Source organism: Myotis daubentonii, chromosome 14 (genome assembly GCF_963259705.1).
Source record: "Myotis daubentonii chromosome 14, mMyoDau2.1, whole genome shotgun sequence".
Lineage (NCBI taxonomy): Eukaryota > Metazoa > Chordata > Mammalia > Chiroptera > Vespertilionidae > Myotis > Myotis daubentonii.
The window spans coordinates 13,088,476-13,113,176 of NC_081853.1; the positions used below are offsets into that span (position 1 = coordinate 13,088,476).

At 48.1% G+C, this 24,701-nt stretch overlaps 1 protein-coding gene and 1 pseudogene across 2 annotated transcripts in view; both read left to right on the forward strand.

Moving 5' to 3' along the window:
- The window catches only part of FHIT (fragile histidine triad diadenosine triphosphatase), a 1,351,032-nt gene that overhangs the window by 1,260,701 nt on the left and 65,630 nt on the right, over nucleotides 1-24,701 (forward strand). The window lies entirely within an intron of this gene.
- Nucleotides 18,705-21,275, forward strand: LOC132215325 (glutamate dehydrogenase 1, mitochondrial-like; annotated as a pseudogene).

Below are 24,701 nucleotides of genomic sequence, written 5' to 3' on the forward strand. Positions count from 1 at the left end.
GTGAGGTTGCCTATAATAATAAATGAAGCTGCCATTAGCACCCGCTGAGGCCAATGGGAAGTTGCTCTTCCGAGAAAAGCGTCCATAAAAATAGCGCACTCGAAAGTAAAATAACATCTGAAATTAAAGACCACACAGGTAGGGATGATCAACGCAGAAAATCCACCCAGAGAAGAAATAGGAACTAAAGCACACAGACAATAATGCAGCAGCATATGCACATTGTTGAGAAAGAACCAGGCCCTGCAAGTCAGCAGGAAGGACTCTGGGGGTGCCAGCGGGAAGGCGGGGGGAGGCCCCAGAGGGAGCCTGCAACACTTCAAACAGCAAACTCAACCAAACAAACAAAAGCTTTGCTTCCTTTTACCAAAACATACACAGCGCTGCAGATTTCACAAGTTCTTTGAAAAGCCTTTGCAGAACTAGCTGGAAAATCCTAATAGCACAGCTTCCCAAGGGAAAAGTAAGCAAAGGCTTCGAAAGATGCCCCAGAAAAACCGGTCCACTGGAGTGGGCATGGGGCGAGGATGGAAGGAAGGAATGAGGAAGGAGCATTGGCAAAAGGGGAAGAGAGAGGTCAGAGAAAAAGTTAGAAGCTGGAAACTAGCATTGGGCCTTCTAACTACTTTTAATTATTCTTACAGCACACTGAATCGATGTGCTCACCATACCTCCCGGGGAAGTTGGGTTTCCTTCTCCCTTTAGCAAGTTATTACTCGGGAAGTATCAGCTTTCACACAAGCTAAGAGTGCAAAAAGAATCTATCTATCTATCTGGCTAATATGCAAATTGTCCCCTTGGGAGTTCGACAGGGAGGCCAGGAGTTTGATCGCTTTCTAAGATGTGCACTGACTACCAGGGGGTAGCACAGAATGAAGGAAGGCCCCGGCTGGCAGCAGGAAGGCCCCGATTGGTCCTAATCACCGGCCAGGCCTAGGGACCCTACCTGTGCATGAATTCCGTGCACCGGGCCTATAGTGTAATATAGTTAGAATTCCCCCAGGTTTCTATCATGAATTTTGCTGCATGGTTGTCTGAAGATTATCCAGGGTCTATTAATTCAGAGGTTGACCTGCCTTCTCTGAATATTCAAAAATATAATTGTAAGAGAGATGTACCGAGGGCTCAGTGTGTGGTAGGGAATGTGCCGGATGCCTAGCAGATGCTGCTGCCTTCAGTCCACACGACAGCTTGAGGCTGCACAGCCGGCCGTGTCTCCTACCCAGGCCAGGTCCTGCTCCCCAACTAGTCATTTTCTAGGCTCAGCCTCTACTCTTCCTTTTCTGCGTGAACTCCCTCCTTCCTTCTTTTTCTGTTTTTCTCCTTTGCTCCTTCTTCCTTTCTCCCCAAATGTATGGAGAAAGCAACCCTGTATGAATCAGGAGAAAAAGGAAAGAGTTCTGACCTTGGCACTAGATGCTCTGTTGGTTGGGACATGGTGGGGCATCAGCAGAGCTGGCTCAGTGGCCGCTGGGTGCCATTCATGGGTGAGCCAGGCTTGTGCGCCCCACCCGGCACTCTCAGAGCTGAGCCAAGGAAGAGCTCCCAGAGGCAGGGGCTACTCCAGCCAGCACCCTGTCTGCTCTGTGGGAAAGTCATGTAGCTCTTCCAGGGGGCGGGTGTCAGGAAACCACATGAATATTCAGTATCACAGCTGCCTCCTTGCAGGTGATGGGGGTCGGTGTTCTCCATGGGCACCTCCACAGGAAGCTGGCAGGAGGCCCCCAGCCTCAGCGCATTCTCCCACCTCCCGAGCCAGCCAGGACCTCCCCAAAGCCAACATCAGTTCCACGGATACATTCATGTTTGTTTTCTCACCCTCTGACGCCTCCTCAGGTTCATTCTTTGCCAGCCCTTAGCTGATGGGGTTCCTCGGCATTTCTTCCCCAACCCACTTGCTTCCATGGTTTCCCCTCAGGGGTCTGATCTCCGTGAACTCCTCTCCCAGCCCTAAGACCGGCCTGAGTCTTTGCCCTCAGCCCCTTGCCTGCCGAACGCTGGGCTCCTATCCGTGATAGCTTCCTGCACATCTCACTCTGCACTTGGATTTCAGAAGGTCCGTGAGTTAGATCCCATCTCCTTCCCATAAACATCTTACCTGTCAGGTCCTCATCCTGGTTCATCGGTCACCCAGCCCCAGGCTTGGAAATAGGAAACTGTGACTCCTCTCTGTCCTCCTAGGTTCAGCAAGCCCACGAGGTCCAAGGCCTCTGTCTCGTCGTCTCTCACCCTGCTCTTTCTTTTCTCTTGCCCTGATTTCACCCCACCCCATTCTAGACTGTCCTCCTTCCCCCATTCGCTGTGTCACCACCAGGCTCTTTCTGAAGCAGCGCTCTGCAGACTTTGTAAAGAGTCAGTGGAAACAGTTGAGGCTCCGTGGGCCATGGGGTCCCTGGAAACCACACACCTCTGTCTGCACGGCGAGCAGCCACAGCAGCATGTGACCAAACGGGCATCGCTCTCTCCAACAAGACTTTATTTACAAAAACACGTGCTGGGTCTGATCCGGTCCATGGCAGCGATTTTCAACCCTTTTCATCACATGGCGCACATTAACTAACTACTCAAGTTCTGTGACACACCAAAAAAAAATACATGTTTGTTTTTTTTTTGGCAAATCTGACAGAAAATAGGTAGAATTTTGATTTAGTCACACTGGGGGGCTATTGTTGTGTTGGCTGTTGTCATTTTTATTTGACTAAGGAAGAGGTCAGTGCCCTAAGTAGGGTACGGCATGCTTTAAGATCCTTGCCGCGCACGGGTGGAAAATCACTGCTCCCTGGGATAACATTTGCTCAGCCCGGTTCTAAGGCATGAAAGTCCTTCTCACCTGCAGGTTAATAACCTTTCTATGCCTAACGTCCTGGCTGTGGATCAGCATCACCGGTTGTGGTCTGAGGCCAGGGCGTGCTCATGTTGCTAAAGGTGATTCAAGTGAACAGACATGTATGACAACCAATCACCTTTAAAGCTGTGGTTCTTAGACATAAAAGTCACCTTGAGAACTTAATCTAAAAAAGAACATTTCTGAGCTGCGCTCCTGGAGATGCAGTGGGCTCTGTGGCACACTGAGGACGGGGCACTCGGGCAGCCATCCCGGTTGATTCCGGGAAGCCTACCCAAGGCTCATGCTCTGAGAAACACTGGCAAAGTGTATCACATTAAAGCACGTTAGCCTGGCAAATACAGTGCTCTTCATCATCCTGTCCTCCCCACATGCCCAGCCTCTCCTCCAGCCACTTGGCCCAGGCATCCCACACTCTCTGTCCACTGGTTGTGTGTCCTGTTCCATGTGCCTCCATGGGTGCACACTTATGTGTGTGCATGCTCACGCCTCCATATCTGCACACGGAGCCTCACGTGCTTGGAGTGTCTTTCCTCCTTTCTCCAGCTGGAGGAATTCCACTCACTTTTCTCTGGCCTTATTCTCATATCGCTGCTCCTAGGAACTTCTTTGCTCTGTGGAACTAACATTGGAATGGAGAACCCAGACTCTAAATGAAATAAGTGAAAGATAAAGCATATCAGAGGGCCAGTGGCGGTAAAGGGTGAGAAATGAAGCAGGAGATGAGGGTTGGGAGTGCTGGGGAGGGTTTGCGGGGGATGGGGGCACTCCCTGGATTGTCCTGATCCCGACTTGCTGTAAGGGTCTACCTACCTGTGTGTGTTTCTCTCCTCCCTCTGCTTTCCCCACTGTCTGGGTCATCACCAAGCTCTTCAGGGTCTTTTCGAAGCACGAAAGACCCCACGTTGTCCACGTCAGTAACTTTTCTTAGTGCCGATGTCCAGTATTGCCAAGTGTGTTCTCTTCCGGGGGAACTGTATTTTTCTATGAAGTCTCCTGACTTTAAAATATTGACAACTAACTCAATTGAAATGAAACCTCTGCATTTCTGAGAGCAAACACGTGTGTGGGCTCCACCATCCAGCAGTCATCGCCCTTTGAGTTAGAGTGAGGCGGTGCTGAGGACCCTGTGAAATCCGTGTAATTCTGAGTGGCGGCTTTTGCATAACAAGGGGATATTGGTACGTTGCATACTTGATGTTAAATATGTGTCTGCAGAATTGAGTCATTCATACTGCAGAGCGAGAAGCTTGAGCTTAGTACGTAGGGACTGAGGTCTGAGCAAGCTGACCACTGCACTCACCCCCCCCCCCCCCACAGAGAAGACATGTTGGCCCAAAGAGGACAGGGCCTTGTGTAAGACCACCTGGACGTTAGCGACAGCATTGGACGAAGATCCAATTCAGTTTTGTATTGTCCTACTACCCCTGCCTGGTGTGGTTATAAATGTGAAAATGGAACCTAGGTTTTCAGCAAATTATCAGGCAAAGTATATATCGACCAAGAGAGGAATGGGAAAATAAACCAGGAAGCATCCATTCTATGGTATGATTCCATTAATGCAGCAATGGTAGCCACGAACACAAGACGTATGACCGTGTACATAGATGTGTGCAAATAAACAGAAAAATATCCTAAGAACACGAGCCAATCTGGTGATACTGTTGCCTCTAGGGAGGGCATCAGGACTGGGTGGTGTGGTCCATGGGAGTTATAAGCTTGTGTCTGTTTTAAAGTTTTACTATGCAAATAAATTAGTTTGTAGAAATTAAAATATTTGTGTTGCAATAGAATCGGCGTAGGTTACAGTGTATTAGTTTCAGGTGCACAACATAAAAAGCCATTTCTAAGAAAAGAAAAATAATGAGGCAGCACTGGTAATGGGCTCACAAAGCAACATGAAATACAAACAGACTGTCTCATAAAATAACAGAGACCCAGCACCACGATGAGGGATTTCTGGGACTTAATGTGGTCCAAACCAGGCAAGATCCTAGAGAGACCAGCATGTGCCCCTGGTACGTGTTACAGAAAAGCCTTGGCGAAGGACTCAGGAGCGCAGTGCTTCCCTAATTAACTGTGAGCAGAGCGGGCGAACCGCCGCCTCAGATCCACCGCCTGGAGACGGGTCCCTCTGCTAACCCACCGGCCTCACTGTTCGCAGAAGCGTGTCCGATAGAAGATCTATGTTTAAATGCTAAGATCCAACAGGAAAAAGGAAACAGGGCATATGGGACTGTTTCTGCAGCATTTCAAGTCAACACAGACAATATTTTTAAATAACCAGGAGAAATCTCCCGGATGTTTGTCTGCGTTCTCTGCATTGCCTTTTACTGAGTCTGACACAAATGAGCTATTATTACTAAAGGGAGCCCAGGGCCGATCTCATGTCGCTGCTGCGGGTGAGGGTCTGGCTGCTTTCCTCGGGCTGCTTACTGGGGAGAGCGGCCTGTGTGCTGCTAGGGAGACCGGCTCCCCCAGTCTGTGCAGGAGCCCAGCCTGGTTAAGGAGGCGGTGGAGGAGCAGACGTGATCGGACCACAGGACTCCCTGTGTGCACGGGCGTCAGCGCCTGCCCAGTCCTCTGGGGCTGTCGGTATACATTACCCAGTGAGGTCTGTGGTGCTCACACAAGGCTGAGGTGCAACAGTTCTGAATGGCAAACCCTCACTCCTCGCCCCCCCCCCAAAAAAAAAATAAAAAATAAAAACAACCTTACTTTTGAGATTGAAGACGAGCGTGAGGACATCACGCCCTCCTGGCCAGGGCTGTATCTCACTGTGGGTGACTCCTGGCAGCAGGATGCCACCCCCTTCCTCTGACTCTGGCAAGGGAAGCTGGTGCCCAGCAGCCACTGCCCTGGTAGTGATTCCTTGCACATCAGGGCACCGTGAATTAACCCCACTGAGGGCCAGGCAGCCTCCTGTATTTATGCCCTGGAACCTGGCACGTGCTGTGTCCTGGGGGAGGCCAAGCAAGCCGAACTGGGTGTCTGCAGCGCTCACACGTGGGCGAAGGGGGGCAGGGGGCAGGCTGCTCCATAATGAATCCATAATGAAGGTGCCTGTTCCGCAAGCAGGTGAAGCGCGGGGATGGTTATTCTGCTTTGAAGTTTTCTGTCTGCCTCTGGAGTGGATCAAAGGCCTCTTTTTTATTTTCTTTCCAAAATTCACATGAGCTCTAACACAGTGCCCTCCTCTCGGCGTCTCCTCTTCCAGCACAAATCCCCTTCCTTCAAGCTCAGAATAACAAGGTTTAGGTGTCCACACTCTTAGGGTTTTCCCCTCCCTCCTGCCTCTCCCCTCGCTCCCTCTCCCTCCCTCCCTCCCTCTCCTTCCCAGGTCTGGAGGCTCCTATGCTCTGGGCCTGAGCATATAGGAAACAGGTCCTGGCTCTGAAGTGCTCCGCAGCCTCCTTTCTTGCTAGTGAAACAAGGACTATTAGAGTTTTCTTTTGTAAAGAAAGGGGAGTTTGAATTGGAGAGAAAACTGTTGTGAATAAAACCAATGGAGCTGGCATCCTGGTTGCTTTGGAAGCTGACATGAACGTGAATCAAAGCTTTTAGTGCCTTTCGTGGGCTGGTGGCAATTTCTAGGACTGCTCCTATCCCAGATTCTGCATATGACCTCATGCTGTTGTAGCCACAGTGCAAGAAGCCACACCAAGAGTGCAGGCGGCCACACCAAGGGGGCAGGCGGCCACACCAAGGGGGCAGGCGGCCACACCAAGGGGGCAGGAGGCCACACCAAGGGGGCAGGCGGCCACACACCAAGGGGGCAGGAGCCCACACCAAGGGGGCAGGCGGCCACACCAAGGGGGCAGGAGGCCACACCAAGGGGGCAGGAGGCCACACCAAGGGGGCAGGAGCCCACACCAAGGGGGCAGGCGGCCACACCAAGAGTGCAGGCGGCCACACCAAGGGGGCAGGAGGCCACACCAAGGGGCAGGCGGCCACACCAAGAGTGCTCCTCCAGGGCAGCACTGAGGGATGTCCCCCACCTGTGGGGTTGTGTGGCTGGGAGTGTGGAGACAGGCAGGGAAGCCTCCCAGGCCGGCTTTGCTGCCAGCTGGTTTTCCCAGATCTGCACACACCCTTTGGCCCAGCGAACCTGCAAAAGAGGTGCGCTCCCAGCACACAGAGACATTTAAGGTAAATTGAAATCTTAAAGCCTTCAGGCAAGTAGTTTTTAGTAAACAGAGGATATTATAGATGGTAATTTCGACAATTAATGTAAAAACACCATCTGCTAACCCTCAGGTCAGTGAGGACTCTGGGGTCTGCAGAGCCCGGACTGTGTGCTGAGCTGTCTCCCCTGCTTTGGCCTGGCCCCCGGGGTCTCTCTGAATACAGAGTCGCTCCCGTCCAGCGCCCAAGAGTCCACATTCATCTTGAACAAGGTGCTGCTCAAGAACCCTCTGTCATGTCGCGGGAGTGCTGATTTTCTGAAGTTCTCCAGGGCACCGATACCGCAGATATTTCCTAAGTGCGAGACAAGGTCAGATTTTGAAGGGGATATAATGTGAACAGGGCATTCCCGCTCTTCGGACAGGGACAGTGGGTCACGAGAGGCGATGAGAAAAGTCCAAAGAGAACAAAGTAGACATGTTAAGAGGGTCCAGGGCCTGTGAACATGCTTTTCTGACATTCTGTGTTGGTTAGTTACTGTGTTATCTCTGCTCCTGCCTTCTAGTGTGAGTGTCTTGCCTTCCTGCTCCCCTATTACTTGCAACATCTATAAAATATGCACTAGGTCACCCCACGTAGCTCAGTGTTGTTGCTGCTGGTAATATGTGAGTGTGGTACTCAGATTCTCAGCACTCCTTTCCCAGGTCCTCAAAGCATCATATGGACTGTCCCATCGTCCATTTCGAATCACACCAAGGTAGGAACGTGCAGTATTATAAACCCAAGCCCGTTGTGAATGCTGCTGCTACTGTTGTTTAAAATTTTAATGAAAGGAAAAAGATGATGTCAAATACATCAAAAGTCATCGTGAAGATGGCAGTGCGATAATAACAAAGATGTGTGCACTGTGCGCCAGGTATTGCAATCAAGCCTTTGCATGCATTACTTCATGTCATCATCCCAGCAGGGATCCCTGGGAGGCGGGGATCACTGTCCCCATTTCACACATGAGGAAACTGAGGCCTGATGGGCCTCAGAGGCCTGCCTTTCAGTCACCCCGGACCACGACTCTCTGCACTCTGATGATTGGGCCATTGCCAAGCTGTTGGCCACCATTTATTTCTGCAGACATTTGGAAGTTTCTGACTAGCTTGTCTGAAATACACAGCAGACACGGAGCATTCTCTACCCAGCCTGACGTTCTCTCTCACTTTCACTCGGAAGCTGTGAATCCTTCCTTGAAATAACAACAGCACATCTTTTCTTTGCTCAGACCTCCTGTTTAGTTCTCAAAGGATAACAGATTTCCGTTCTGAATAATTTTCTGTGCTCAGTGCCGTGTGGATGAGTGTGTGTGTGTGACCGCATGTGGTGTGTATACACACATATATACATATATGCACACACATATGTATATACCGTACACGTACACCTTTTAAAATTTATTGTGCACGGAGGGAGGTCACTAAGATGAATTTGTTCTCGTTCAGGATTCCCAGGCAGAGGCGGCTCTGACTTGGATTACCCATGAGCCCACCAGCCCACCGAATTGGTGTCTCCCAGCATCCAACACCCGCTCCCATCACAAAACCACAACTCAGCTTTTTAACTCTTGTACGTCAGGTTCCCTCTCCATGGCCTAACTGCCATGCTGGAACTTACCCAGCTGTTTTAGCGTAGCACATGTGCCAGGCACTGCACCAGGAGCTAGGAATACAATTGTGTGTGAGGCACAGGCCGGTCCCTGCCCTCTGGTGTTCACATTGTCACGGGAAGACAGGCTTTAGCCCTCCCCTGCAGAAACCAGCCAAAGATATGAGAATATCTACGGTACTACGAAAGGATCAACGGAAATCTTGCTCACATAAAATTCTTGACATCCCTTCCAGCTTATTCTTAATTCTTTAAGCTCTAAAATCAGCCTCCCTGTTCCAAAGAGCACCTCCAAATCCTTGCCCTATCCTCTCTCCAAAATCCACGAGTTTGGATTCCAGATTTACTAACTAAGGTTCCAAGCATGACTTTTCTCTTCATGCCCCGTGCTCCCTGGGAGCCGGCTGACTCACCTTCTTAAGCTGGCAGGGGGGCGAGAGGGTAAGTCCTCAGGCAAAGCGCACCTGGAGCCAGAAGCCACACACCGCAGCCTGCGATGTGCAGCCAGTGTCGCGAGCCCGAGGTGCAGGCCCTTCATCCCAAACAGGCAGGAACCAGATGTTACAAAATGCCTATAAGCCTAGGGAGGAAGGTGCTCAAAGACTATTACCAACTAAACATTTCATTAATGAAATAATGATTCAATATAATTACTAATTAAAGCGCAGGATTATGCTGTTTTGAGCAGGAACAGGAGTAATGACATTGCCATTTTTAATGGAATTCCAGGAACAAAAATTATAACAACTCACAGGAAAGATAAGGCTTGCCAGTGTGACTAAGAGTTATCGTTGAGCTCAGGGGCATGGAGTTTTCCCTGCCGGTGAACTTAAGTTAAGAAAGTTTAATGCGGTGTAATTTAATTACTGAGTGTGGGTTTCTTCTCAGTAGGAAGAGATACCAGGTTTATGCTTTAAAGAGCACGAGGAAGGAAGTAAATAGCTCTGGGTAACGATTGGCTACTAGCAGCAGAAACATCACAGAGCATTTAGCCGTCTTTTGCATAATATTTGAAGGTAGATGCATCCTGGCCCGGCTGTAAATTTTATTTAATGAATTCTTAGAGGATTAACAACACGCAGCGCATGCGGACAGGGAATGTGGTGCTGCCAATGTATCAGGAAAGTGAATTTCCGTGGGAGGAAGGAGGGCTCTGTTGAATAATTAACTCAGGGCGTTTTCATAAATGCCAAATTCCCTCGGGGAGCAGGAACTTGACCCTCAGCAATAAACCATTGAGGATTCATTAAATATAAGCATCGTTCTTCAACTGTTTGCCTTGGCACGTGAGCTCATCCATAATGCAGGATGCAGGCCTGGCTGCAGCCTGAGGACCCAGCACCTGGCGTCTGGGTGGCTGCGTTCCCTGGTGGCTGCTGCTTCCCGCGGCTCAGCCCAGCTCAGCCCCTCCGGGTGCGCCGCCACTTCCCTGAATTGTTACAAGGCTGACATCAGTGCTTCTCAACCCGGAAGCTGAGGTTTGGCTCTCCCTTAGGAACGACTGTGTAAGGAGAGCCTCCGACCCTGCTCAGACCTTCCGACCAGGGTTCCCCAACCTCGGCTCTGCGGACCTTTGGGGCCAGGCACTTCTTTCAGTTCTTTGCTGCCGGGCTGTCCTGGTCAATGTTGGATGTTTTTAGCAGCATCCCTGGCCTCCACCCACTAGATGCAAGTAGAACTGCCCTCGCCCCCCAACACCAGGGTTGTAACAATAAAAAAATGTATCCAGCCTGGCCAGTGTGGCTCAGTGGTTGAGCATCGACTGATGAACCAGGAGGTCACGGTTCAATTCTCAGTCAGGGCACATGCCCAGGCTGTGGGCTCGATCCCCAGTTGGGGGCATGCAGAAGACAGCAGATCCAGTGTTTCTCTCTCATCATTGATGTTTCTATGTCTCTCCGTTCCTTTCTGAAATCAATCAAAACATATTTTTTAAAAATGTGCCCAAACTTTGCCAAATATCTGCTGGTGGCGAGATTCCCCCTAGTTGAGAACCACTGTTGATGGAACTTCCTGGAATGCATCCCATAACAGGGATCAGTCCGTGGGAGCCAAGGCTCCCTGCTGAGTGGGGCCTGGGGACCCGCAGGCCCTGGTCACCTGCACCACCACAGCCTCCGCAGGGCCCAGTGTGTCTTTGTTCTTACAGAACATCCACCCCCCCTTCGGGGTCCGAATGTAGCAGCAGTAACTGTGCCATGAAAGTGAGCACCGCCCCCTCCAGGACTCAGGGCTGCCCTGTGATCCCCTTCATGCAGAAATGACTGTGTCCTCTCTCTTATTCATCAAAATGACTGGCGCGGAGAGCAGCCCCCATGCTGCTCTGGACTACAGGGAGTGGCGTGAATTGCCAAGCTGTTTTTCTTTCCTTTCCTTTTTTTTCTTCTCTGAGATCAGTATTGACAGGTGGATGGGGGAGGGATGTGTGGCACATGCGCTCACCCAGGGAAGGTTTTTCTCAAACTGTCTTTAAAGTCTGAAAACAAATCGCAGAGGCTTTTTTCCTTTAATAGAATATAGATCTGATTTTTGATTAAAAGAACACTGTTAATTCCGCCTGGGCACGCAGGATGCCCACACACTGACTAAAAAAAGAAACAGGAAGCTATTTAGAGAATCGCTTTGTCTACACAAAAGCAGACACGGACTTAACTAATGATTTTTCTCCTCTTTGAGTTTGATTTGAACCAAAATGAGCAGTTCTTGCTCGGCACCCCATAGCCATCACTCAGCAATATTCTGCTAAGGTGAAAGGATGTGATGTGCTCAGTGCAGACATGTCCCTGGTGATGTAGGTGAAGAAGAACAGGCTGAGGTGTGTGGAGTCAGGTGACACGGGGCAGGACACAGCCCGTGTCCCACGGAGATGCTGAGTCGGGGCAGTTGCTGCAGGTCCAGAGGGCGCTGATTATATCCGGGGACAGCAGGCCCGCTTTGCCCGCGGATAACCCCGCTGGCTTGGGAGCAGGCCTTTGTCAATAGTGGTTCCCAGTACCCCACTGAAAGGACATGCTTTAAATGAACGAACCAAGGGCGGTTCAGAAAACAGAACTAGCGGGTGATGTCTTTTTGGCTGGAAACCTGAGTAAGTCTTATGAATTCAGAGCAGAAAGCTTCCATGTGCTAATTAACAAAACCACTAATTAGCTTTAATTATAAGCCTGGAAGGAAGTTGAAGTGGTTGCATGTGATAGTGCTGTTGACCTTTTCAGTGTATGGGGGTTGGGGGTGGAGAAGCAAAAAGGGGGTGTTATACAATTCATCAGAGAGCAATTAATTTACTGGTAGGCCTTCTGATGAATATGCTCTCAATGAACACATCTGTGCATAGAAGGACCTAAAGGCATTCTCAGAGAGCCCACCAATGTCAACTCAAAGTGCCCCGGCCAGGGGAGAAAACATCCTCATTTTGTAAGTGATTTCTTATTCTGTCACTGTTGTAAACCAAGGGCCAGGCGGGGCGCAGCTAGATGGATGCGCTTCTCCGCACAGTAAATGAGAAAGGAGGCTGGCTCTGCATGATGTCGGAGGGTCACTGTGAGGAGCCGTCCTTGGAGAAACCTGTCCCAAGTCTGGATGGACTGTCCCCATCGCCCTCTCGCCCCAGTCTCCCCTGTCACTCTCTCTGGCCCCTGCAGCCGAAGCCACTCCTTTGATGTGGCTGCGGTGCTCTGTGTTGTTTTTTTTGTGGAGAGACAGCTCCACACCCTCTATTCCATTAACACAAACCATGGTGGCTTTCCAGGATCACCAGCTCAGCCTTCCCCACCCCGCACACACCTGGGGGAGGCGCCCAAAGCAGGCTCGCCGCTGCTTGTCTTGCTGTCATCCGTCATCCCTGAGTCCATTACCCTGGAGATTTAGAGATTCTTTAGTTTGGCTCTAATTTCTCAAAACGGACGTGTCTCTTAGTCACCACCAGAGGGATCCTCTATAATGTGAAGGAAGTTATAACCCACACGGAGGGATCACAGCGCAGACAGTGTGCGGGCCCGAGGCCCTGGGTCTCTCCCTGGACAATGAGAAGGGGGAGCCCAGGAGGAGCCTTGAGGGAGAAGCTTCAGAGAGGAGCTCCCCAAAGGGCAGAGCTGAGCTGAAGACCCACGGGATCTGAGGGTCAGGCTTTCTCTTCACCTGGAAACAAACAAAACAGCCAGACAAATGAAAGAAGTCCTCGTCAAGAGAAAGAAAGCAATTTTTTTAAGTCCGTGGAAGTGGACTTGTTTCTGAACCCGTGTTCAGAAGCTGAACTTCAACTACATTAGGACTTCATTTTAAGGGCTAAAGTCATTGCCGTTTTTAAAATAGGTTTGCACAACTGCATAAAAGAAGAGGGAATCAGGGGGGTTCTGTACCGTTTGCTAGGCCTACTGTGTTTTGGTTGATTTAGATAATGCTGCCGTTGGTAGAAATGATCAACATTTAAGGTGTTAACAGTCTGCGAGTGCATTGGATGTAAGAGAATGAACATTTTATAAAAATTTAAAAAACTTTTAAAAAGAGAGAAATGTATTGTCTCCCCTTCTGGAGGCCAGCGGTCCACCATCCCATCGAGGTGTTAGCAGGCCCTGCTCCCCTCCCCCCCCCCGAAGGCCCTGGGGAAGATCTTCCTTCCCCTCTGCTTCTGGGGCTGCCGGCAGTCCTTGGATTCCTGTGGCTTAGAGCTTCATGGCTTTTTATTGTCTTCTTTTCCTACATCTGTGGGCACCATCCTGCCCCTGTATTTGTACTTTTCCAGTTTCTGACTCCGCCTTTCCGTGGCCTCTGTGGGTGTCTGTGTGTCTCCAAGTCGCCCACTTTATGAGGCATCCGTCATTGGATTCAGGGCCCAGCCAAGGGAGTCTGGCCTCATCTTAACTAATTCTATCTCCATAGACCCTAAATTCTGATGTTTCGGGTAGACACAAAGTTTTGGAGGGCACTGTTCAATGCAGTATATATTCTTTAACTATATTTTTTAAAAGAACTTTTCAACTTTTGTTTCTAAACACAAAGCAGGGCTGATATTCTTCTAATATGATTTCCAGGTCATGGATGAAATCTTTTATCATCACCTGGAAAATGGTACTTCTCTGACCCCCTTGATTTCCTTCTGATTTTTAAAATCCAGTTTCCCAATCAGAATGGCTCCCCTCTAAGCTGCTGTGAGGTTGTGTCAGGGTGTTAATAGTGGCCTCGGGGTGGGAGTGGGATGTGTGAGTGTGAGTGTGTGTGTGTGTGTGTGTGTGCGCGCGCGCACATGCGTGCGTGCATAAGTTGGGCAGAGCACCAGAAGACAGCATTTCTCCCCATAGTCCCGAGGTAGTAGCTAATTTTATTGCCCTCAACTGTCAGGTTTTAGAGGTTATTCTGGAGCTTATTGGGCCAAAGCAGTGTAGTGAAAGCCCGGACGACCCTGGTTTATACCTTCTTCATGTCTGCCTGGCTGCGCTAATGGCCAACTGAGGGTCCAGATCAGTTCAGCAGAAAGCTGAGCACTCAGGCGCGTCGGGCAAATTGGCAAACAAGTGTCAACCGAATAGGAGGTGGGAGAAGAACGGCAAGAGGGGCCCTCCACAGGGGGAATGGTTGGCCCGGCGGCAGTTCATGATCAGCAGAGGAGGTGATGAGGAAGCCTGGCCCAGGCGGCTTATCAGAGAAGCCCTGAGCTGCCAACCCTTCCAGCCACTTCTTATGCCAGAGCCCCCGCCACCTAGACGTCTAGCCTTGGCCTGAACTCAAGTATCATGGACTCACCACCCAGCCCCCTTTCACAGCCCACAGCTCTGTGACTCTGAGTGTGGGATAAAAACATCTCCCCCCCAGACCACTAAGACTAAAGGCCACTTATTGACTTACTCTGTTCCTATGAAACACCGATCACAGGCAAATCAACAGAGACAGGAGGCAGAGGAGTGATTGTGGGGACTGGAGGGAAGGGGGCGATGGGGAGTCACTACTGAATGGGCACAAGGTCTACCTTTGGGGTAATGAACATGTCCTGGGACTAGATAGTGGCAGTCATTGTACAACATTGTGGATGTACTAAATACCATTGAATTTTAAGCTAAATGATTCAAATGGTGAATGTTGTCTGTTTCAGCACAATTAAAAAAAAAAAAAGCTGCTCCTTCTGATCTACCCAATGGTCCCGTGAAAGCCAAACTGAAGCCTGGTTCCTCTTCTGTGGGGACATCTTTTGAATGCCTTTTTTTCCTACATCTGTCGGCACCTCTATCATGCCCTATATCTCTACGTTTCCAGACTGATTACCCTTCACTTGTTCATCTTTGAAGTCTCTTATCCAGGGTAGATTCCCCTTTTCCATCACTTTTTTTGAAATCGGGCTGCTACTTGGGTGGCCTGTGCTGTGCAACTCGGCCATTTGAGGCTGAGGTGGGACAGTCACCTGCTCTGGCCTGGGACTGAGGATACCTGCGTTGCTGCCTGGGTCCTGACTCATCCATGGAGCCTCTCTAGGCTTCAATTTCTTCATCTACAAAATGAAAGACAAGAGGACCTCCAAAGTCCTTTCTAACTCGCTCACTTTATAACCAGTGCCTAGCTCTGAACCTCATTCCAGTGTTTGCCACCCAAGAGTGAATTCCTGTTTAGTATTGATGCTGAACTACTAATTCCCTCTGATCTGAAAGTGACTAAGTCACTACCTCTTTCTCACTAAGAGTTAAGCTATATCTCTCACACACCACCCCACCCCACATGTATGACATTGAATTTGGGAGGTCAAATGAAAGATTCACTGGGTTTCTGATGAAATCCTATTCAATTAGCTATAATTTTGAATGTTAATTGCCATGTCTAACCTATGTATATTCCTCCTATTTCACGGTGATACAGAAATCTGGGTGTGTCCTCAAGCAAGACCCTGACTTGAGTTTTGGATAGGAGAGAGTCAGACCGCAGCCAGTGGCAGCCCAGTGGAGACTTCCTTCTGACGTTTTCTCTAGTCCCCAGAAGTTTGGCAATGGCCCTGTTTGTCTTCATTCTGCTTCCAGAACTGTGTGAACGGAGAATAGACAATGACCAGAGGAAAAGAGGTTTATGATTAGCCGAGGGCCTTTCCTTTTCTTTATCTTGAGACGAGGAGTACCCTTGTGTTTTTGCTGGTTTGCCTTTGATTTTGTTATTGTCATTGCTCTGATGATTTGGTTCATTAGAGGATTTCTCCAAGTTCCATAGTCATATCTGTCTGTGCCAGCTGGGGATATGCTAGTATATCATCCATTCATCTGCAGTAACTCATTTGAGGCAGCAGTGCCCGTGCTTGATGGGAGACAGGCAAGTGGGTGAAAGTAACACTGGATGGAAGTGCCACTGGCGATCCAGAAGCTCCACATGAAAGGTTTTGATGTGGCCATGGCTGGTCTAACGATAGCAGCATGGAGCACTGGGAAGAGCCTACAACTTGGAGGTCCAAGAGCTGGGTTCCGTTTTCTCCATTTACCAGCTCTGTGGCCATGGCCCAGTTTTCTGACTCTCTGTTCCCTGGTCACCTTATTTGTAAAAGGGAACTCTTTATATGAGGCTTAACTGTGTACTGAGCATGGTTCGTCGCAGGATACTCTTCAGATGTTAACTTCCCTCCCACACCTCTGTAGGAGAAATTAAGAATCATGTGAGATAATCTACATGAAAATGGATGTTATAAAATCTAGGGCATCAAATGTGTTACCCAGCAAGAGGAGTAGAGGGGAGTCATTTATTAGGCCTCTCTATAAGCTCTGATCCTTGTCTGACCCCCTTTGAAAGAAAGCAGGAAACATTTTTTTCCATAGGCAAGAATCTTTCCCCCATCTCCCTCCCTCCCTCTTCCCCCCATCCCTCCCTTCTTCCTCTATACACCCCTCCCTCCCTTCTTGTCCTCTCCCCCACCCCCTTATTGTTGTGTCAAGGAGCAAAGGAGCAAAGAGGAGGCTGGAATCTGTGTGTGAAGGGTTGGGGGTGGTGGGAGGGGTGAGGCATGTATGATATAAGCACAGTACAAGGAGAGTTAAAATTTCCTGGCCTCACTTTGTAGCTCTATGTCTCATCTGCAAAATGAATTGCATTAAATCACCTTTCATATTTCTGCTGGAAATAGAAAAGTTGGGGTAAGAATCCCCTAAACAACTTGTCCAGTGCTTGACCGGCCTTCATCTCTCATCTCCCCAAGCTCTGAAAGGTTAAGTGCCTACAGAACATGAACCCACAGGAAGGGGCTCTCTGTCTCTGATGCTCATGCCGACTCCCATTGCCCCACGCCAGGCAGGAAAGGCCCTTTCCTCCACTAGAGTCAGACTCGGTGCCTGGAAACAGCACGGAGAATGGCCGTCCTAGCTCCTCCCCTCCTTCCCACTTCAGCAGTAAGGAAAGACCAGTCTTGAGAGAGCACATCAACCTGGGAGGGAAAAGAGTCCTTTTCCCAAATACTTAGAGGACAGCTGACCTTGGCAGTTCACTCTGGCCTTTCCAGGATGGGGCGCCCCCGGGATCACCTGCCTTTCCAGGTCCTAGAAAGGAGCGTCAGCAAAGGGAGCTCAATGGGACCAAGACGGCAGAGCCTCCTTCCTCCAGAAAACCCAGCCACGTGGGACTGGCAAACAGGCAGTTCCTGACTGCGACATGCTGCCGTGTAGGACACATGCGGCTCATTAAACACCTGCAGACGTGACCACCTCACAGCTGTCCCCGCTTGGATTTAAGCGTGAGGAAAAGCTGGGAGCCCCTCTGTGGGTCCCATCATGTCCTTCCCTCCCCCAAAGAGTTCGAGGCAAGGAAACAGCCTCGCGGATGGCAGCTTTGCAGGATGTCTCTGAGCCCTGTCCTCCTCCAGGAAACAGAAGGTTCCATGAATGAAGCCAGGCTCTGAGGAATATGCACCTCTTGCCTGAGGGCAGGCCACAATCTTCAGTTCAGAACCTGCTTGCGGGGCCTGGATCCTCAGATGTCCTGTGCCTCCTTTCATTTCTTTATTATTCTTTTAAAAAGTCTTTCCTCTGGGATGCCCCTCGCCGGCAGACTCTGTCCCAAGCAGCCAATGAAAAGAAACTTGGGGAACAAAGCCCCTTGCTTTGTTGGGTCCCTTTGATCGCTTGAACAGGTCAAACACCTCTTTCCTTAGCAGAGTCTGCACGTAACTTTGCTAAGTGATGAGACAGAGATTCTCTTTAAAAGCCTGGTACCCTTCCACCTTTGTTCACATGCAAAGTGATTTCTTCAGAGAAGGGCCTGGACACAGGCACACCTCGCTCTCTAAGGAGGCTGATGGGCCTGTTAATGCAGCAGGAGCCAGCATGGAGGGTCTCCTATCAATGAGGCACTAGAGCCTGGCCAGAAGAGCAGTGACACGGAAACAGAAACCTCGACTGGCCCCAGGCGTGGCTCTGAATTTCTCATTCTTCAGTATAATTTCTGTCCCCACAACTTGGGAAAAATTGGTCTTGTCCCTGTCTATAAAATGGAGGGGCAACTTAGACTCTTGACTTTAATTCAAATAATTGGTGTGTTGAGCTTTCAATTTAATGAGTAGGCGGGAAGGATGTGTTTTGTGGGCTTTTACATGTAGCAGAATTACGAATACTGGGTTTCAGGGTTAAAGTTTATAATCATTCAAAAATGTTCATACAGTGGATAGTACCATAGTACGAGTGAGCCAAGTGGCTGGGCTGGGCAAGGGCTGTGTCAGGGCAGGCACCCAACACGTGTTTTAAGGGGGGGGGGGGCACCTAGTCGAATCGGTAAAACACATAACCATGTTATTAGTTCAAAATAGAAAGTATTAAACAAACAAGGGCTGTAATTTCAGAAGAGAGATTCTTTTGAATCTATTCTCTTTTTTTGCTCTCTCAATTTCACTGTCTCTAATTCAGGCCACTGCCCCATCCATCCCTGGGATTATATAACTTGACACACTAGTGACTTGCCTATTTTCTGGCCCTTACTGAGCACCTACTGTGTGCTGGGCAGTGGGATGTAGGAAACACTAGACAGCTGATGGGTTTGTATTTGGGTGGAGAGGCAAAGAAACTCCAAAATAATGACCCATGGCACACTGTGGGCTGAGACCTCAAACATCCGTGTTTGCAGGGGCTGGGCAGCAGCAATGAGTGAAGAGAAATGGGCCACGGGTAAGAGGTAGAGTTGAAAGAAGATTCTTGAAAACTGGAGTGGATCCTTTCTGTCCAAGCAGTGGTTACATGGGTATAATTAATTATTGCCAAGAAGGAGAGGGGACAAGGGCCACAGAACTTTTTGTGTAAAATATCTTGGTTTGTGAGTATTGATGATGATTGTAAGTCTTTTAAACACTGGCTAAGCCATACAGAGCATTCAGGAAGCCTGAGCTGGCCTGGGGGGACTCCTGGCAAATGCCAGCAGGTGCTGTGGTGAATGTGAGAGAAGCAGAGTGACTGGCAGCCAGGAATTCAGGGAAATGCTGTGGAAGAAGGAATGTCCCATATGGGTTTGGAGGGATGCCTGGAGGCAGGACCTGAGACTGTGGTCAGAGTAGGGTAAGGACTCTGGTAGTGAGAGCAGGGGTCAGGGACCGGTGTGGGACTTTTGGCCAGACAGGTGAGTGGAGGCCAGGTGCTCAGTGACCTCATGCAGGTCACCTGCCAAATGGAAACCGCTCTGTACTCCTCTGTAAATTAGGATGGCGACACCTACCTACCAGAGTTGTTGGAAGGCACTGATGGGATCACAGGTGTTGTACCTGGCAGCGATGCACTGGGTTTAATGTGTTGGTTCTTCCTACTGTTTATTACAAGTTTGAACTTTGTTCTGTTTACACTGTGGTATTAGTGAATAGCTGGGTGTTTTTTTTTGTTTTGTTTTTTTCTTTTTAAAATATTTTTCTAACTTATTTATGGAAAGTAAACATTTAGAAATGTACCAAGAAGAAAAAGGCAATCATCTATGTTCTGACCACCCAGGATTAACCATGTTAACATCTCGGCAGATTTGCATTTGCATCAGTCTTTTTCCAAAAAAATAATTCTGATTTTATTAAAAGTTATAATATAGCCATCATAAAATAGCATTAAAGGGTAATAAAGTTCAAAAAATGAAAGTCAAACTCTTACATCCTTACCAAAATTATGATAAGTGTGAATCATTTAGTTTAGCTTTGCATGCATTATAGGTTAAAGGATGGGTGCTTAGGGTTATGGGGTTGCTGTGAGGATTAATAAGATACCACAGTCAATGAGGTACTGCCTGGGGGTTGCTGAGGAGCAAGTACACATGTACATAGGGCGGGGTCTGGCACATAAGCCTCGGTTAGTGGTAGATCATAGGAGGTAGCCGCGGGCTACAAATGAGCAGTGCAATGGTGTTCATCCTGTACTTTCCATGTAGCAGGTAGTGGAAGTCTGGTATCCAAGTTGGACCCCGCCTTCAGGGTGATCTCTTCATCCCTGGTTTGCAAAGAAATATTCAACACCCCTTTGTGGTGGCTTGGGAAGGGGTGATGACCTTGAGACTTGACTCAGATCTGCCATTTTAGACTGTGTGATACTAAGTGTGTCACTCTGAGCCTCAGGTTTCTCAGTCCTGCCCACCTGCCTCCCAGGATCCTTGGGGATTTCATGAACTGACTCATAGAGGGCCTCTGGAGCAGAGGATGTCACCAAATGCTAATCCCTTTCCTTCCTCCTCTCCCTCCTCCCCTCTCTTCCCCGCCCTACCCCTCCACTCCTTTCCTGTTAAAACTCAGCAACTGAAATGCTCAGAAGTGCTCACAAAGCCTTAGTTACATTTCAGACTCTCCCTCTCTTCCTGATCTCCCTCTGATCCTGACCCTGGAGTTAATGAGCACTGATTGGACATCTGTGTTCATCAGTGGCCCAAGAAAGGGTACACGTGTTGGCTCTCTCTGGTTAACAGCCCAGCTGAAGGCAGGAAGGAAGCAAATTAGCTGTTAGAATGTGGTCCTTTGCACCTGAAATTCATTATAGATTTAAACCCATTTTGAAAATGCATCTCTAACTCCATGAACCAGAGGACAGCCTGGGCCACTTGGTGAGAATCCCATTTTACTTAGTGATTTAAAAAGAAAACCTGGGCTTCCGCAAGGCAAAGCTTTATGAAGGGTGCATCCTAGGGGCTGATTGTGGCATATTGATCCCTGCTGCCAGTGAGAAGCAGATGACCAAGTCCAGTGCACCCAGGACCAAAGCCAATATCATTGCTGAAGGTGCCAATGGGCCACAACACCAGAAGCAGGTTAGATTTTCCTGGAGAGGAGCATTGTGGTCATTCCAGATCTCCACTTGAATGCTGGAGGAGCCACGGCATCTTACTTTGAGGGGCTAAAGAACCTAAATCATGTCAGCTGTGGCCATTTGAGCTTCAAATATGAAAGGGATTCTAACTACCACTTGCTCATGTCTGTTCAAGAGAATTTAGAAAGGAAATTTTGGAAGCACCATGAAACTATTCCTGTTGTGCCCACAGCAGAGTTCCAAGACAGGCTATGGGGGGCTTCTGAGAAAGACGGGGTGCACTCTGGGGTAGCAGACACTTGGAGTGCTCACCAGGCAAACCCTGCCCACAGCCAGGAAGTATGACGGGAGTGGACCTGAGGACAGCTGACCACGTCAATGCCATTGGGAAAGTCTTCAAGGTATACAGTGAAGTGGGTGTGGTCTCCACATGGATGGGTTGCAGCTAACTTCTTCACTCTCCTCTTCCCCTTTTCATCTGTATTTCTACCACAAGTTTACATGAAACCACAGGTTTCTTTTCCTCATTAATTATTTAGATAAGGGTCACCATTCTCAGAAAGTCAATCCAAATCAGCCCCGTAAGAAGAAAGAAATTAAGGTCAGGGAATCAGGTACAAAGCTGAAAGTAGATGCCAGAGAGCTATTGGGTGTGTGCCTTTAACTAAAAAGTCCTCCTATCTGGCTGCACAACCTTGCTCGATGACTTAGGAAGAGTTGTGGCCGGCAAGGCACCTGCCGTCCAAGAGCGGTCAGCTGCCTGTTGCCTCACCTCTGGCCAAGTCTGATATGTGCTGTAACTTTAACACATTTAAGAAGCAGGTGTGTGGCATTTTCAGAAGGTAGCGTGGTCCTCAAGTGAGTTATTGGTATTTTATATCAGCAACGTACTCAATTTCATAGATTGCAAACAAAAATAAAGGCCATTTCTCTTTATGAATTTTATTCTTTTAGAATTAAGTATTTCCTGCTGTAATAAAATGGCCTTTAATCCCTTAATTACCATAACCTTGACTCAAGCAGTGAATGCCTATAACATAATGAATGGGGAAAAAAACTAACAATTTTATAACATAAGACAGTATCATTTATAGCTTATCAATAGGATGTTGTCAAACAAAACAGAAAGTCCAATGGAGAATTAAGTTATCTTCATACATATCATTGAATAGAAGGTGATTAGGCTATTTCTGTTAAGACTGTAGGAATTTACTAACCACAATTGTGACATGTAATCCACAGAATGCAGTAGCCTCCTCATCATGTTAGTTAATTATTCTTCTCTTTTGAAAAACCTATTATGTTGACTAATTGAACAATAATTCAAGTGCAGTGTCCCAGAGAGAAAAACACTTGGGCTCCCTCTTTGGAGTCTGGCTGGTGGCTCTGAGCACTGCCAGTATCAGCCCAACTCGCCCTGACTTTGTGTCCCCTTCCAGGCGCCTCCCCTTCTGCGCAGCTTCCCCCACAGTGGCCTGGAGACAGCCTGGGGTTGAGGGCTCTTTTCCAGGGCCTTTCAAACAGGAGTGCCCCAACGAAGTGCTAGATATTTTATACATAAGAATGACCCCCTTTATTTCTTCCTTCCTTCTTTTCTTTTTCTTTAACAATAATAACCTTTCAGAAATTTCTAACTACTTTGTAACTGCATGACTTACCTGGCGATAAAAGCAATTATTAAAAGTTTATCTTGCCCTAACCAGTTTGGCCCAGTGGATAGAGCGTTGGCCTGCGGACTGAAGAGTCCCGGGATTTGATTCCTGTCAAGGGCCTGTACCTTGGTTGCAGGAACATCCCCAGTAGGAGGTGTGCAGGAGGCAGCTGATCAATGTTTCTAACTCTCTATCCCTCTCCCTTCCTCTCTGTAAAAAATCAATAAAATATATTAAAATAAATAAATAAATAAAAGTCTATCTTTTCCAAAAAAATAAAAATAAAAATCTGGCACTGCCTAGTTGCTTGAGCTTTGCTAAAATTTGCTCTAGCTTCTCTTTACATAAAGCAGGTGTCAAGCGAAGACTTTGTGTGTGATGATGATCGTTATGTTGTATGAAAGAGCCGCACTGAGTTCCAGAATGAGAACGAGAACGCTTCATTTTCCTCCACCTGCAAAGCCATTAAATTATGTGACACGTTTGCAGCTCCAGAACCAGTAATCGGCTTTCAGACTGAATGGGGGACGTGGTGTTATAATCCAGTGCTTTAGCATTTGCACTTGATAGTTTAATTTAAATAATACGGAGCACAGTTACGCTTCTTGGTAATTGTCAGAGTAACAGAAAATAATGCATTGCGCAAGCTGTTTTTGTATAAACAATTTTGTATTCTTGGCTTTCACTTCCTTGCTATTAGCCTCTGCTGCCCTCGCTGAATAAACTAGAAAATGGTAGTAGCCTCTAACGTCACCAGTATTATGTCTCTCTTTGTTCCATTTTCCGTCTTCCCAGGGAAACAATATCTGAACAATCTCCAAATTTCCATGAGATTGTCAAAAGGCCTGCAGTGAACCATTAAAAAAAATTCCCCCAAACAGACTCTTTCTTGCAAGATGCCGTTGTGTATTAGAGATCAATTTTCTGATAAGATTCTCTGTTCCAGGGAATATTTGGTAATTTTAGCAAAAGTAAGTCCTTGCCACAGGAATAGTGAATCTCAAGTTAATGCCCAATAATATCAGAAACTAAATGAAACAAATTGCTGAATGTCTCCCCGACATTCCCCTCCGAAGTAAGACTTATTCAGGATTTTCTTTTATGGGGCTTTCCAGCTATCAGCTGTCTCCACAGAATTTGTTTTCTTCAGGGCACAGTGTCCCAGTTGGTTTCCAAACCTTCATCATAAATCCTCAGGAACAACTTTACATTTTTGCTATTTCCATCTTTTCCCTTCTACTTCCCACGCACAAACAAAAACAAGAAAACCCCACACAGAATATACCCATCTGTTGGTGCCTGAAGACGATAGGCCTTGAGAATGGAGCTGCATGTATTTTACTCTTAGTGATTTTGTTCTTAAAATGTTTTTTTCTCCACTTTGCATGGCTTTATAACCTTGATCAGTATGACCTGCTTACGCCTTCTTAGGCACCGACTCTTGATCGGAAGTCAGGGAGGTAGAATGAAGTTGTTTATTTTCACTGTTCCTCCTTGCTCCCAGACCTGCCTTGACCCCTGCAATGCCGGTTGCTTGTAAATGTTGCACACATCAGCCTATCGATAGATTCAAAGAAGATGGCATTTTTCACCAGATGCTGTTTAAGACTGAGTTAAATAAAAAAAATATTTCAGTGGATTTCCTAGTGTTTCTAATTCCACTGGGAATCTTCCTTGGGTAGGAAACATGCATCTCAGTAGCTCTGATTTATTTGGATGCAGCATACCTGCCCGTATGTAGCCTTGCAGAGAGCACATGAGTGTAACGAGGTGTTTCCATTCATATTTTAAGAGTGTCCTGGGAAATAAGGCCTTGAATCTGTGTGAATACCCGTTGAGAGATCTCTCTCTCTACTCACGAGAGCCCTTACTCTCTGTCAGACACAGCACTAGATATTCTTCAGATGTTATCTCTTTCAAACATCCCAACAACCATAGACCCCATGAATCCCCTCTTTCCAGATATTAAAGCTGAGTGGACAGTTGAGCTCACGTGCTCATGGTCACACTGTTGAGAGCTGAGGAGCCGAGATTCACTGTAGGGTTTCCATTCCCAAAGCTGTGCTCTTGGCCTGCCCTCACATGCTCCAGCTCCACCTCTTCGTGTGAATTAGCAAATGTCCTGTCCACGGGTGTGTTAGGTACACCCATGACCTCGGCCTTTGATCAGTGTTGATCACTTCTGAATCTTCATTAATCTGGTAGGTTTGATTATGAAAATAG